Source organism: Hevea brasiliensis, chromosome 8 (genome assembly GCF_030052815.1).
Source record: "Hevea brasiliensis isolate MT/VB/25A 57/8 chromosome 8, ASM3005281v1, whole genome shotgun sequence".
In the NCBI taxonomy this organism is placed as follows: Eukaryota; Viridiplantae; Streptophyta; class Magnoliopsida; order Malpighiales; family Euphorbiaceae; genus Hevea; species Hevea brasiliensis.
In genome coordinates this window covers 7853714-7863988 of record NC_079500.1, presented here as the reverse complement: position 1 = coordinate 7863988, position 10275 = coordinate 7853714, and the positions used below count along the sequence as shown (strand labels likewise).

At 30.9% G+C, this 10275-nt stretch overlaps 1 pseudogene; it reads right to left on the bottom strand.

Moving 5' to 3' along the window:
* Positions 1-1547: 1547 nt before the first annotated feature.
* On the bottom strand, positions 1548-6588 carry LOC131169029 (DNA (cytosine-5)-methyltransferase 1B-like; annotated as a pseudogene).
* Positions 6589-10275: the final 3687 nt, after the last annotated feature.

Below are 10275 nucleotides of genomic sequence, written 5' to 3'. Positions count from 1 at the left end.
TATTATATATAAAAATTTATAAATATTACTATAACAAATATATATTTTATATTTAATTAATTAATTATATAAATAGATTTGAATAATCAGTAGTTAATATATAAAATCTGAATTTGACTCAAATTCGATACGGATATTATTTTTCAAATTCGAATTTATTTTAAATTTTATTATATGTTATATTAAAATTTGATTGAATCAAGTACCTGCAAATATTCGATTCGTTACTATTTCTAAGTTCACTTCTTACAATTTCCCACAAAAATTAATTGAGTTTGAATTAAATGATATGAGGTAACTCTCTCCTTTCTAACCCACATTAAATCAATTGGAATTCAAACATTGGAGTTTGTATTAATTATTTCTTGTAAGCTGTTGGCCCCAGATTATAATCTTAGGATACACCACCATGCATGCCAAAAGCTAAAATGGGGAAGAAGGAAAGAAAGAGAAATTTTTTTAGCATTCTTTCACTTTTTTGGGCATTTTAAGTTTTTAAAGAAAGGAGAGAAAATTTAAAAAAAAAAAATAATAAAACACACACAAGGTAACGGTAGAAATAAACCGTTATTAAAATTATAGTAATTTTAATAGTTTTTTCTATGTAACCTACACATGCACACTCCACATCCAATATGAGATCTCAAAAGACCAATATCTTGGCACGTCCAATTGACTCATGGACCTCAACCATAGTGATTCTTTTTTTATTTCCTTTCTATTAAGTTGGTGTTGATTATATGTTTACTCCCTTTTAAAAGTTTTTTTTTTAATTTTTTAATATAATTAATTTTGATTATGTTTTAAATTCAAAATCTCATGACTACTGAGTTAAAGTTGATTCGTTTAAATTCATTAGTTTAAATGTGGCTTATATTATAATTTTCCTCTCTTCTCTCTATTATTTAAATACAATGAAAACATCTCTCTCCCGCTTTACTAAAAATGAGTTTTAACTTGCTAACCACGATAAGTTGAATGATTTCTCCTCCCTCTCCCTCTTCGCCTCGGCCACGCATAATATTTTGAACTTCCGGGTTAGTGAAGTTGACAACGAATCATGGGATGATCATTATTGAAGTTTCAATGCATTTCTTAAATGCCCTTACGCATTTTTTGAATGGTTAGGCCATAAATTTGAGTAAAACCAGGAACAGCAATGGAGTTGATGATACTTGGAACAAAGGTTAACAACGCTAGGATTCTAAATCAAAAGGGTAACATCCTTAATTAAAGCTTAGGGAATTAAAATCTGCAGCTGATAATATGTATCTTTTTCTGGTCCATATCAAATGTACACACAAACACAACATTGCTGTCAAAGGTTATGAATTCCAGTGGCATATCGTTCAATTCCTTGTATGCAAACTTGCAAGTCCATGGTCTCCCACATTGATTGGTTCTAGTTGGTTCTGATTCCAGTAGGTCGTGGAGGGAGGTCAAGATACCATAGAATCACATGTATTTTAGTTTAATAAGGTAAGATACTAATAAGGTTCCGGGAAGAGAAAATTTCAGGCCAGTTGCATGCAGCATTAACACATTGATGGCAGAAGGAAACTTTGAAGCTTTGTTTGGCACTATAAACAACAAATTTTACAACCGAGTTTGTATTTATTGGGTGAAAATGCAAGTGCATGGCTAACTATTCTAAACAACAATCTTCACTCTTCTTGCACAAGCACCTACAGTAATGAAAGAAATGATAGATTTGATTTATTTGGGATGCCAAACTTCAAATCCAATTTAGCAATCTCACTGTATACATGAAGAAGCTGCATTATGTTGAGCTTTTTTCTTTTCTATTGCTTCCTTGAGCTTCCTCCCAAGAACAATTGCCAAAGGAGGAGGAATAGCGTTTTCGATCTGCCTATGCTTGTGATGAATATTTCCTACAAACTTATAGCTATCTGGGAATCCCTACATGCACAAAAAAGTGAGAATCTTGAAGGTCAAGCGCTGACAATAGCTGCTGAAATGTCTGGCAACTTCAGTAATTTTCATATCACTAAGTGGTCATCAAATAATTAGCAAACCATTGAAGAACATCCAGTCGTTGTAGATATAGTGGCTCTCAATATGACAGCAACTTTCAATGAAAGCAGTCCCCAACAGATCTATTTCCTCATGATACTTATATTTTCAGCATTCCATGTTTTTTCTTTCACAAAATTTTAATTCCCAGAAACCCAAATAACCATACAGCTTTAAAATCCAAGCACATAATGAAAATTGCTTACAAAGAGAAATAGCTTACTTGGGATCGAGCACATTCACGGACTGTGACTATTCTATCCTGTTCAGGGTGAAAGCACATCCCAACCTTACCCATTGGTTGAGGGTCAGTAACAGAAGTAGGGAAGTTTCCTTCCCAATCCAACCTTCCAAATAGTCCTTTCCATTGATTGTGCCTCTTGGCTGTGTTTGGCAGGCACCATGGTACTAAATCAACCACTTCACCTGTGGACAACTTAACCTGCAGGAGAGGAAATTGCAAAACAAGTTAAACAACTTCATAATTCCAGCAACTTGTTATGGTGGCTAACTTTCTGGAGCCAGAAATTTCCTCTGGTAGACGAGCACCATATAATCAGAACAAATACGCATATTCAGAAAAGGAAAAGTAAATACTTGTTCATTTGGGAGGTCACGCCAATCAGCACCTGGTCACTTCAGAATTCTTTTACAACGAATGAGAGTGAGCTCCTACATTTCTTTTGAAATATGATCAGTTAAGACCAGCATGTCTCGTCGAATTGTCTTTTGAAACCAAGAGACAGGTTCATTCTCATACTGGAAAGTAAAACAAAGGTAAAAGAAATAAGCCATTGAGTAGATAAGTACGTGTGTAAGGTAATGAGTATCAAAAGAAGAAAGTCCTACTTTCATAGTTGTCACCAAAGCCCCATTCCCTATATATGGGAGATCCCCAATTGTATCTTTAACGGTTATTGCTCGGAAAGGAGCACCATTTGCCGTACTTTTCACTGCAGCATATTGGGAATTTCCTGATAAGGTAACCCTGAGCTCTGAGCCAGCAAACACATGCATTGGCTCAGGCCATTCGGGGAGCATTTCCTCTGGAGAAGCAGCCCAGATGAACGCACGCTTGCGAAATTGCGAAACACCATAAGCTCCAGCTTCCAAAACTCCAAACCTCACCTACAATAATTAAAATAAATCAATAAGCTAGTTCTCTTAGTTCCTTCTTAATCATATGAAGGTAGAGATTACATCAGACTATGGAGTTATGCTGATAAAAATGGATTATGATTTCCTAGAAAATGACAATGGCACACCATAAAGCTCTAAGATATTCCCTTCCCCATTAAACAGAAATGCTTGAAAAAATTGGAGTATTTTTTTATAGAATAAAGGGAAAAACGTATGTTTACCTGATAGCCCATCTCAAGGAGTGAAGCTGGAGTCAGACGAAATGTTTGCCCTTTGTTAAATGATACAAAGTTCCTAACATTTTATAGAAGGAAGAACTTAGGGCGGAAGTAATCAGCAAAAGACAAGAAGGCTAAGATCATCTCACACTGGACCTTACTCCAAGAGCCATGATTAAACCGATTCATTCCAGAAAATCCATGTAGATTAAGAAAATGAAAAATATAAAAATATTTTTTGTACATACAAGAGGGGAAAAAAAGGAAGAAGAAGAAGAAAGAAAGAAGTTAATAGCCTTAAACTATGGATAGATACTCAAATTGTCTAAGAAACAAAAAATATTGCGTGTAAAGCAAGAAGTTTTACACGCCTGGCAAGGAGGCCCTCCACAGATAAATTCAACTTCCCCAGGCCGAGGAAGACTATTAATCTCCTTCTCATCAAGTTTTGCTGCCAACTCAGAAGCTTCAGAAATACATATACAATCATCTGCATCCCCACAAGCAGACATGATAGCCCTGCATATTAATCCAATAATTGGCATTGGTATAAGCTTGAAAGAACATAAAAACAGATACGTTATTTCACTAACTGGATAAAAATATATCCCAGAAAATTCAATGCCAGCCAACCAAATATAAATATGTAACATAGCAGCGCAGTGCAGTACAGCAATCATTTACAACAACTTAAACATCTGCTAAAACAAAGGGGTGAAAAACACCATAACTAAAATCCACTTCATAGAAAGCAAGGGTCCACCTTAGGATCATGTTGCAGTTATTAATGAAGACCAATGCCTCTGGATGATTAGATTTAAATGCTTCCCCAGCACGTTCTTCATATTCAATTGCACATTTTGTCACAGACATTCCTAAAGGTAGTTAATAGGAATAGATGAGTTTAGCTATGGACAAAATAATAAAAATGAGTTAAATTTGGCGTCTCATGAGTAGAGCAATTGTGAAAATGGATACCTGCACTCTCTAAACCTTTAGAAAAGCCTCCGCAAACAGCAAAGATATCTAGGGTGGCCAGCCGATTTTTAGATAATGCTTTTGATAATTTGTCAATATTATTAAAACCATTTTCCCCTTCTTTAAACTTGCTCTTTTTCTTTTGATACGTAAAATCATCGATCATCCTTTCTTTTGAAGAGCTAAGCTTTATGTGAACGGGCAACTGGCAGCAGAAAAATGATCATAGTCATTCAGGTAAAAAAGAGGAAACCATGGTTCAATGAACACAATTTCCACCGCACAAGCAGACAAATGTAGATTGTACAAGAAAAATGACCATTGGAACTAATAACAAGGTGATTTCATAAATATCACACAACAAGGAAAGAAAATCACCTGGTTGATATCTCCATTTATACGTGTTCACAGAAGATTATATGCTCAAAGATGGCACGGCTGTCCAAAGGGGGAAGATCATGCTTCTTCCTAACTTCACACTTGCCTTGTATTGCCACAATAGGAACTGTCACTAAATATTCACTATAGTATACCTGAAAAATCAATTACAAAACACTTTCATATCAGGTCAGGTCTGCAATAATCTTATGTTACAAAAACAATATAAATAAAGTTAGTTAAGTGCACAATATTTCAACAAACTGAAAAACTGAAGATTTTTAAATTTATTGTTTTCTACAGATGTCTCGGACATAAATACAATAATCTTGAATAAGAAATAATATTTGAGAAGCAGAAATGAGCCATGAAATTGCATTAGCTTCCCGATAACTATTCTATTGGTGATTTTGTCTAGCTAGCTCATTTTTAAATTTATTGTTTTCTACAGATGGCTCATGGCAAACAATTGCATTAGCTTCTCAATAACTAATTTACACAGAAATTGCCAGCTTTAAAAACCGGGTAAGATTTGTGAAATTTAAGAAACTAGCACAAATAAAGAAGCAGGTGAAATTCATTGAAACCTGATGAATCAATTGCAAGGGGAAAATAAAACTTCAATTAATGAGACTGAAAGGAAAAATATAACACTAATAGTACCATCATACTAACAAGTTAACATAAGCCTACATGTACAAACCAGGACAAATCTGTTCGAATTGATATCGAAATAATTGATGATCCAAATTCAATCTTCCATTCCTTAATCACTTAAATATATTGGAAGTCCAATTCCATTTTCTACTTCAACACAAGCTGATGAAGACTGGTTAGAACTATCATCAAGACAATATTCGCTTCCATCCGCATCCTGAATAACATTACCTGACCCAAATATCATCATATTGATATCAGCACACCCCATAGGAAGGAGCTCCAAAGAAATTAATCAAGCATCAGAGTTGTAAAGTGTCCAATTATGAAGCATGTTTTCAGGAAGTTCATTACTGCCATCATTGCAAATGGCAAGAAACTCATCAATTTCTTCAACAGAGGTCTTGTAGTATGTATGAAGAGGATAGTCATTTGCAATTTCATTCTCATTGATCTTGATATAGAATTTTGATGGAGGAACTGAAGATTGTCGATTATTTTGCTTCATTGACAGCCAGTTCTCCTCTTCTTGTAGCAACCTGGCCAATTTCATATCCTCATCTTCTTCAGTCCCACAAGTGGTTGAAGTAGACTGATCAGCTGACTCTTCAACAACTTTTAGACTTGTATTCCCCACTATACCCGAGGTTGCGGCTTCTGAAGTCAAGAAACTCTCAAATTTCTTCTTTTCTTCCCTAAGGGCCACAAGCACAGGCAAACCTGTAAACATCTTATCATTTTTTTTTGCTGTTGCATCCAAACCAATAAGTTGATTATGAATAAATTCACCCTACGAAATAAAAAAGTCCTTGATGGACATGCCTTGAGGAAAATTCTTACTAATACTCATTGCACGTGCAACACCTGCAATCAGTTCATCAACACCTATATTGGAATTTCCACCATATGTCCTTGATAATTTCCTGTACACCTCCACGCATGCATGGGCCTTTTCAAAGAAAAGATTGTAGAATCTTCTGTATTTATAAGAAGGTTTAATACAATCATAATATGCTAATCCAGTTGACACCCAAATAACAGGTGATCCTTCTTCATAACCAGAAATTACCCATGATTCAATCCTTCCAAAACCATTACATCTTACTCCTTTTTCTTTATCAATACTCTCTTCCAGGGGCAAGATGAGACCTGAAATTTGAACATATCTTGTCACATATTCCATTTAAATTCAATTTTTATTTTTGAGATTTTGTTGGCACATATATATAATATTATTTTCCCTATAGGATTTAATGTTATTTTGTTTGCCATTTCATTAACTGAATTTTATAGGTTAAATTGCTTAAATTGATTACTGCGATCTAAGTGAGAGATTGTTGGATTATTTATTTGTATCTGGATATGGATTAACAATAATTAATTGTTAGGATTAAATAATAATACCAAATAATAAGTTTAGTAATTAGCAATATCTAAATGGATTAGGTCATGTGATTGGGCAAGCTTGTAATGGGTCAGGCTGTCCATAAGCCACTAAGGAAGAGGCTCCAACGTCCTATATATATATATATATATATATGACCCCATTTAATATTAGATAGAATTCTAATAGAATTTGAATGTTGTGGATATTGAGAGTTGTGAACCTATCCTTTCGCTTTGGTTCGTGATTGTTCATAGAAAATCATGGACATAAGCGTATTTTCAAGTACACATATTTTCTAATCATGTAATCTATAACAATTTAATTTATATTTATAACAATTGCTTAATTTATATTTGTTACAAGAATGACCTTAATTCACAAAATGACAAGCAACCAAACCCAAAATCACAAATCCTCTTGTGGACAATGTTGTACTAATCCAGTTTCTCTTTCACATCTCAAACAACAGATTCTGGAAATGAAATTTGATGCAAGTATAAAAAAATGTCAAATACGTAACTATTGGGTTTGCACTTGATAGGGGATTTGAAATCTAAAAATTTATGTTAGATTGTTGGTTTCAAGTTGTATAATTTCGAGTTTTACCAGATTGAGGTCCGAACTCCAAACTCTAAACTAGGTGATTGTATCCTTTGGTTGAACATACTCCATTTTGTTAAATATGGACCCTTCATTTTAATCTTTCTTTGAAAGTTTTATTGGGATGAATAAATATTTGAAATAACTGGATATTTAAAATTATATTACATTAATATTTATAAATATATTGGCTACTTATATTTAACTTTTGATTTAAAATATTTATTTTAATTTATAAATTTATTTAAAAATAAATAATTAATTATTTAATAAAATTACTTAAAATTTATTTTTAAATAGTTTAAATGTTTTCTTAAAAGGTGTTTAAAATAATTTAGTTTATCAAAATGACTTAAAACGAATGTTATAATTGTTAAAATAAGTTAGTATTGATATTTTTAAAAATTATTAAGATATAAATAAATAAATTATAAGTAAGAGATCTCTTATTAATAATTTTTAATTTATTTTAATTAATTTTTTTATTTATAAATTAAATTAAATATTAATTTTATTTATAATTTTTAATTATAAATAAATTTAATAAATTTATAAGCTAATAAAATAAATACACTCTTAAAACATAAATATAAAATCAAATTCATTAGTTTGAAGTATTCCATATATTATTTAATAAAAGAGAAATAGAGCGCGTCAATCGGGGTGAACGTCGTCTTCTCGGTGGTTTGAATGGAAGAAGATGGTCCCATTTTCAATGAAATTTTCGTTAATCTTATTTGAGCCCCACAAGATTTTCGTTTTACACAATCAAAGTCGTTTTTTTTTTTTTTTTTATCAGAACAATCAAAGTAGTTTTGATATTGGAATTTTGTAGGCAAGCCAAGTCATTGCCGGAAAAAAAAAGAAAAAAAGGGCAATGATTCTTTTCTTGACTTTTTCAGAGGATTGTTTCATTTTCTATCATTTAATTTTAATTTATTATAATAAAAATACTTTAATTTATTTTATTTATTAATGTCATTAAAATATTATTTTAATAATAATAATAATAATAATAAAATGCCAACTTTTCAAATATGTAAGGCTAAGAAAAGAACATGAATTTTGCTTTTTTTTATTATTTAATCAATTTTAAACTAACATATTAACATTAACATTGATAGTTTTAACTAATTTATATTTTAATATTAATACATTTATACAGAGGGAGGCTTCTTTTTTTTTGAAAAAAAAATTATTATAAATTGACTTATAAATAATTTTCATGACTTGAAAGGGTGACACGTTTATATATATATATATTGTTCTAATTAATGTAATTTTTCTTTTACATTTATTAAAATCTTAATTTTAGTGAATAATATTATTAATTTATCACTAAAATTTTCTTTTGGGTTTTTTTACTCCTTTGCTTATTGATATTTTTATTTCATTTTCTTCATAGTTACTTTTGTAAGGATGAACATTAGTGAGTAAATTTCCTATTTTCAAAGTTGGGTATTATAATACTTGCATAGTATTGGCACCCACTAAATTTATAACTTTAGATCTAGAGATAGAGTAAGATTATGAGAGGGTTTTTATAGGTTAATTAAAAAATCTAATGTATTTTAATTATATCAAAAGCTACGAAAGTAAAAATTAATTTAATTAAAACACACCATTGATAACGTGAAAAAGAATCTAAGGAATTTTCGATTAATCTCTTTTAAAGTCATAGATACCCATTTGTTGGATAAACTGGATAAAACCTGATTAATCGAAGTGTGAAAACTCTAATTTTAGAATCATCTTTTAATTAATTGTCTATATTATATTAGTTTTAATTAGTCCTTGCAATTGCTTTACTTTTTATTCCTCTTTTATTTATTTAGTCAATTTTTGATAGTTTAAATAATTCAAATAATTATAGTTTGATAATCAATATGATTCTCATTAAAATAATATCTTCCTACATTATTTATACGATCTGTAAACTTGTAAGTTTTGGACATCATGAATGTATTTAATAACTAATTATAATAAAGGCCATGTGAGACTCATCATCATGCATATAAGATATAGCAAAATGCTTGTGGAAAAGGTCATAAAGTTGCAATTTGATGAACTTTGAATAAAAGCTGTGCAGACTTGCTTTCTGGAGCAGAGAAAAAATAAATAAACAAAGGAAATGAAAAAGAGAGAATTGGGTGCCATTTTTAAAAGAAAGAAATGATTGTCATTTTTAAATTGTAAAAGATGAAATAAATGGAATATTCAAGGGGATTGACTGATTCATTGAGGACTGATTATGTAAACAGAAAACGAAGCTTCCTTCCTAGCTAAAGCCATTCTCTGTACTCCTCTTAAAGTCTATAAAAAAAAATAGGCGTCACGATACCTTTGATCCAATTTACTTTGAATGTTTTTGTTGAGATTATAATTCATACATTAGGAAAGTATAAATATAAAAAGGATAAATATAAGGAGTTAGATTATAATATTGACTTGGTTAATCATTTTGATATATAAAGTAATCTAATCACTTATATAAGTCCAAATTAAAATGAATTAATAAGTAATTTGACTAGCACTCTCTTCGAATTTAATATAGCATCTGAGTTCGGACTGAGTTGTAGGTTTCAACCACTCATAAGACTCTTAAGGAGGGAGTGTTTAGATTATAAATTTCACACATTAACTTGTTTAGTCATTTTGATGTATAAAACAATCTAATCACTTATATATGTCCGAATTAAAATGACTTAATACGTAATTTGATCAACACTCTCAAAATTTACTTCAATTATTGTTCTAATTGAATGTTTCACTTAACTTTGTTCTATTTTAATTTTTTTTTCCCAATTTTCGTTCCGATTGAATGTTTTGGTCCTATTTTGTTAAATAAAAAAAATATAATTTATATCTTTAACCTTTTATTGT